The sequence below is a fragment of the Bison bison genome, unplaced genomic scaffold (assembly GCF_000754665.1).
Source record: "Bison bison bison isolate TAMUID 2011002044 unplaced genomic scaffold, Bison_UMD1.0 scf7180017862013, whole genome shotgun sequence".
Taxonomy (NCBI): Eukaryota; Metazoa; Chordata; class Mammalia; order Artiodactyla; family Bovidae; genus Bison; species Bison bison.
In genome coordinates, this window is record NW_011492585.1 from 342509 (window position 1) to 348729 (window position 6221).

At 46.6% G+C, this 6221-nt stretch overlaps 1 protein-coding gene across 1 annotated transcript in view; it reads left to right on the plus strand.

The window, feature by feature from the left end:
- The first annotated feature begins 433 nt into the window (after nucleotides 1-433).
- The window catches only part of CHST12 (carbohydrate (chondroitin 4) sulfotransferase 12), a 17657-nt gene continuing 11869 nt past the window's right edge, over nucleotides 434-6221 (plus strand). The window contains exon 1 of the mRNA XM_010832658.1: nucleotides 434-869. The gene's annotated coding sequence lies outside the window, so the exon portion shown is untranslated. The remainder of the gene's footprint in view (nucleotides 870-6221) is intronic.

Below are 6221 nucleotides of genomic sequence, written 5' to 3' on the forward strand. Positions count from 1 at the left end.
CGCACCAGCCTATTGCAGGGGGGGCCCCGCCCGATGCCCTGGGCCGCCCGAAGCCGCGGGCATTCCCCCGACCCGCTGACCGCTGGCCTGAACTGCAGCCCTGGCCGAGGCGGGCGCGTCCTGGAAGAGCACCGCTCAGATGAGCCTTTGCTCCAGAAACAGCGCGAGGAAGCCATGTATTAGTCGCGAACAGTAGGACTTATATCTTCCACTTGGGCTCGCAGCCACCAAGACATCTCCGGCGAGCCTTTGGCTGGAGCCGAGGTTCCGTCTGGCGCGGAGCACAACAAGCCATAGTGTTCCTGTGATTATTGAATTATTTATTTTATGATTCGACGCCGGAGAGACTCGGGAGACCCTGGATGAATGAGAATGTGGATTGGGGGACTGTCCCCTAATGTGTGGGTCCAGGCAGGGGGCAGCTGAGAAACAGCTCAGCTGGTCCTCACCTGCCCCCAAATCAGGACACAGTCTAGCCCTTCTCTGTGAACATCTGGTGTTGGGAATGTGAGACAGGGCTGGTGTCAGGGTGAAAAAGGAGATACTGGGAAGATTTTTTTAAATTGAAATATAATTGATGTAGCATTGTGTAAGTTTAAGATGTGCAGAGTGTTGATTTGATACACTTATATATTGCAACACTACCACCTAAGTGTCTGCTAACACCTAGGAAATTGTTGCCTGAGGGGAGCGCTGCTGAGAATTTAGAGTGCCTGCATGGAAATGCATGGATGTTCGCTTTCTTGCCAGATGGTCTGTAAGACGTTGGGCTGGTGTTTTCAAGCCAGCAGTGCTGTTCGCTGCCACTCAGTGTGCACCTGCTTCATCAGCTGAGCAAACTGAGCCTCTCATCCTTCGTAAGATGCCAGGTAGGGCTCGAAGCTGGTGGCATGGGTAGCCTGACTGTAATACCCTGTGATTAGCGTTGTCATCTAGGTGTTTACAAAGTGCGAAGAAAGAGGGAGCAGCTAAACTCGTTGTTAGGTGTTGCAGAAGTTTTCCATAGTGGAGGTGACATGAGTTGGGCCTTGAGAGATGAGTGAAGTTTGGGGAGAACATTCCAGGGTGTGTGGAAACGAGGAAGTGAATGGAATGTTTGAGGGGAGGGAGCAGTGAGTCCCTGTGTTGATTGGAGGATGGGGTTTGAGGATTGAAATGCAAACCGAGGCCAGAAAGAGGTTTCTGATCAAAGGGCCTTGAATGCTTTGCCAGGGAGCTTGGACTTTATCCTCTTGGTGAGGGGTAGTCAAGGTTTGGGGTGGAATGTGAAAGATGTGTTTTAGAGAAGTAATCCTTGTGAGAACAGAGGAATGGGTCCAGGGTATCAGGAGATGGAGACTGAATTGGGTACAGTTATAGGGGGCGTGGGTCAGAACAGTGGCTGAGAGTCAGGAAGGGTATCGGCTTGAAAGAAGCAGGAGAGTCCACAGTGCTACTGCACTCTGTGGGATGCGGTGAGAGGGAAAGGAAAAAGGCCGAAGTAACCAGGATGTCTCACGTGGGTGCTGAGGAGGGCCAGTACCTGAGCTAGGGAATACTGGAGCAAATGTAGAGAAGGAAGGGGCTAAAATGCATCTGATTTTTAGGCTTGTGAAGTTTACGGTATGTGTGGGCCATCCTGGGTGAGATGTGCTCTTGGAGAGAAAGAATGTGCCCTGGGAGGGAATCCTGGGGAATGCCAGCAGGAAAGGGGTAGATGGCAGAAGAGGAGCACGTTGGATGGTTGACAAAGGAAATGTAGCTTACAGTCATTACTGCATAGTCACTAAGGCTAGTGAGTGGTTCTCTTCCAGAAAGGTGTCAGGTTGAAGTGCCGTTCCTGGGTAAGAGACAGGATATTGATAATACTGAAACAAATGCTGCTATTTGTAGTTTTTTTAAACTAACATCTTCAGTTTCAATTTTTAGATTGTTTCTTTCTCTTTTTCTTCAGAGAGGAGTGGCTAGTTTCACAGTACTTAGTGGGTCTGTGGCTGCAGCCAGGCTCATCGTTCACCAGTCATTTGCCAGCAGATGTGCTTAATGATAACTGACTCAGTAACTCAGCACTTCCTGTACTTAACCAAGGTGGTGGTTTCTGTAACTGCTTAGAGAACTGAATTTCAGAGAGGAATAGGAAACACTGGGTGTAGTTGATGGGGGAGAAGGGGTGGACGGCTGCACAGAGCACTAGAGAGTGAAGGAAATGGAGCCTCTGTGGCTCCCGGAGTACTGTCAATTGGTACTTCTCCTTCCAGGCAGGAGAACGGAAGAATCTTTGGGGAAAGTGAGTAGCCTGAGAAAGGATCTCAAAATAATGACAGGAAGGTCCACAGTAAGGAGGCCCAATTGGATCACTCACTAACGAAGCTCATAGTTAATAACTCCCTTCTAGAGTCCAAAGCTTCCAGTTCTTTTAATCCCTTTCCCCTTAAATAGGACTGGATAACCAGGGACACAGAGAAGGCAATGGCACCCCACTCCAGCACTCTTGCCTGGAAAACCCCATGGACGGAGGAGCCTGGTAGGCTGCAGTCCATGGGGTCACAAAGAGTCGGACATGACTGAGCAACTTCACTTTGACTTTTCACTTTCACGCATTGGAGAAGGAAATGGCAACCCACTCCAGTGTTCTTGCCTGGAGAATCCCAGGGACAGGGGAGCCTGGTGGGCTGCCGTCCATGGGGTCACACGGAATTGGACTCGACTGAAGTGACTTAGCAGCAGCAGCAGCAGCAACCAGGGACAAGCGACGAAACCTCTGATTGGGAAGACAGAGATCGTGACACACACTTGGAAGCAGTAGAGACTACGCCGGAAGAAAACTTAAAAAGCATACTGTCACTAACGCACACGTGGAGCTGGAAAATACTGCATCAGTAGACAAGCACAAAGCGCTCTTTTTTTATGTATATTATTGGAGTATAGTTGCTTTACAATGTTGTGTTTCTGCTGTACAGCAAAGTGAATCAGCCACACTTTTACATATATCCCCTCTTTCCTTGGGTTTCCTTTCCATTTAGGAAAAGGTCACCACAGAGGATTGAGGATTTTTTTTTGTTTTCAAAGGGCATTCAGAAATCCAAAAAGATGAGTCATGTGTATAAATACAGTGGAAGAAATAAAAAACTCAGTAGGTGAAGAAGTTGACAGCTCAGGAAATAGAACAACAACAAAAAGAGATGGAAAATGAGAGAAAAAAGAAAATTAAATGATCAGATTAGGCAGTTTACATAATAAGCGTTTCAGCAAGAAATGGGATAAAATCATCCACAAAATTATAAGGTAAATCCTGAAACCAAAACTTCCTCCTTTGAAGGGGCCCACTGAGTGACCAGCACCACAGATGAAAATATACGTATGTGCCACTCACCTCGTCTGTTCAGTTCCCAATTTGGATATTCAGAGTGTGGGGAGCAAGTTTGTATAGGGAGGAATACTGAATTTCTGGTAGTGACTAGTGAGAGTTTGGAAGCAAGGAGTTTATTTGAAAGTGCATCTGAAGGTGTGTGTTTCAGAATTTCCATGGTGAGACTTCACATGGAGAGAGAACCATGCACACTCTCTCCAAGACACACTGTTGTGAAATTTCAGAACTCTGGACTAAGAAGATTGTGTTAGCTTCTAGAGAAAGAACAAAGGCCACCAGCGGGTCATCAAAGGATGAGCAGAATGGCTTGGGAACCATCTACAGGAGCACTGGAAGCTAGGAGGCAAGAGAGCATTGCTTTCACAATTCTGAAGGAAAATATTTTACCTTGAATTTTAAAATCAGGCAAAGAAGGGTAGAATAAAGATATTTTCACACTTGCTCCAAAAATTTGTCTCTCATGTATTTTAAAGAAATGACTGGCAAGCATACTTTCCCAGAATAAGGTGGGGAATCTGGAAAGTCAGAACTAGAAGAGATAGAATTATCCTCAGAGAAAAGGTGAAAAGAATCTGCTGGGTAGGTGGAGAAGCTGGGATGCCAGCCAAGCCAGGCACTGGGTACGGAGAGCAGGTATCTCATGACTTGAGCCTCAATGTTTCCTCAAAGGGATTTTTTGGGGAAGATGAAAGTCAGAGTCCCTGGTGCTCTGAAGCATCTGGAGGGAAGATGCAGACAGTTGGCAGAGCAGGGGTTGTAGTAGTGATAGTACATAGAAAACAAAGCAAATGAAAGCACGAGACTGTGAACAAGTTCCGGGGAAAATAAGCCGTTGTGCAGGAAAGAAAAATAATTATGGTGTATTGCAAGGCTTTGCTGTGAATAGCTTTTGCGCAACGGTAATAATTTATGTAAACATTGAATATCGCTCTCATTAAAATGATGATATGCCTGTCTGGAGGAGGCGTGGAGATGAGCGTGGCATGCTTGTTTGAAGGGCTGATGGAGGAAAGAAAGACTGCATTTCTGCCTGCCGCCTGCCACTATTTGGGGAAGTCAGTGGATGATACCCAAGCTGAACTATTCGGTTATCGCCCAGGGCGATTACTTAGAGGCAGGTGGTAACACCAAAAGAGACAGCTAAGAATGAGGGAGGGGCTTCCCTGGCAGTCCAGTGGTTAAGACTCTGTGCTTCCGCTGCAGGGGTACGGGTTTGATCCCTGGCCGAGGAACTGTGACCGCACGTGCCGCATGGCCAAAAACAAACAAGAATGGGGGAGAAAGATGGAGATGGGTAACAGGAAAGCAGGGACTGGGGGCTGTGTTTACAGTTGATGATGTAATCCTTTAACATACATACATAACGTTGATCAAAATAAAGACAAAGCACTACGCTTCCCACTCTAATGAAGGAAGAGGCCAGACCCTTGGTATTCTGTGTGCAGCTGGATCACTCACCAGGCCCTTTTTATGGAGAGAGTTTACTTGTTCTTATTTCCTCTCCATTGTTGTTACTGTTCTCAGGATCCTGTCTCTTGGCTGTGGTCACATATCAGAGATTTGGTGCTTTCTTTAGCTTTTTTCTTTTAACTTGTTAAAGAATTTCATTCATGGGGTTCTTGTGGCAAGAATACTGGAGTGGTTTGACATTCCCTCCTCCAGTGGATCACGTTTTGGCAGAAACTTAGGTCATACCTGAATGGTCTAGTGGTTTTCCCTACTTTCTTCAATTTAAGTCTGAATTTGGCAATAAGGAGTTCATGATCTGAGCCATAGTCAGCTCCTGGTCTTGTTTTTTCTGACTGTATAGAGCTGCTCCATCTTTGGCTGCAAAGAATATAATCAGTCTGGCTTTGGTGTCAACCATCTGGTGATGTCCATGTGTAGAGTCTTCTCTTGTGTTGTTGGAAGAGGGTGTTTGCTATGACCAGTTCTCTTGGCAGAACTCTTTGCCCTGCTTCATTCTGTACTCCAAGGCCAAATTTGCCTGTTACTCCAGGTGTTTCTTGATTTCCTACTTTTGCATTCTAGTCCCTTATAATGAAAAGGACATCTTTTTTGGGTGTTAGTTCTAGAAGGTCTTGTAGGTCTTCATAGAACTGTTCAGCTTCTTCAGCGTTACTGGTTGGGGCATAGACTTGGATTACCATGATATTGAATGGTTTGCCTTGGAAATGAACAGAGATCATATTTAATATTCAATGCAGTTCAGTCGCTCAGTCGTGTCTGACTCTTTGCAACCCCATGAATCGCAGCATGCCAGGCCTCCCTGTCCATCACCAACTCCCGGAGTTCACTCTAACTCATGTCCATTGAGTTGGTGATGCCATCCAGCCATCTCATCCTCTGTCGTCCCCTTCTCCTCCTGCCCCCAATCTCTCCCAGCATCAGGGTCTTTTCCAATAAATCAACTCTTCGCATGAGGTGGCCAAAGTACTGGAGTTTCAGCTTCAACATCAGTCCTTCCAATGAACACCCAGGACTGATCTCCTTTAGGATAGACTGGTTGGATCTCCTTGCAGTCCAAGGGACTCTCAAGAGTCTTCTCCAACACCACAGTTCAAAAGCATCAATTCTTCGGCACTCAGCTTTCTTCACAGTCCAACTCTCACATTCATACACGACCACTGGAAAAACCATAGCCTTGACTAGACGGACCTTTGTTGGCAAAGTAACGTCTCTGCTTTTTAATATGCTATCTGCTGCTGCTGATGCTGCTAAGTCGCTTCAGTTGTATCCAGCTCTGTGCAACCCCATAGACGGCAGCCCACCAGGCTCCTCTGTCCCTGGGATTCTCCAGGCAAGAACATTGGAGTGGGTTGCCATTTCCTTCTCCAATGCATGAAAGTGAAAAGTGAAAGTAAAGTCGCTC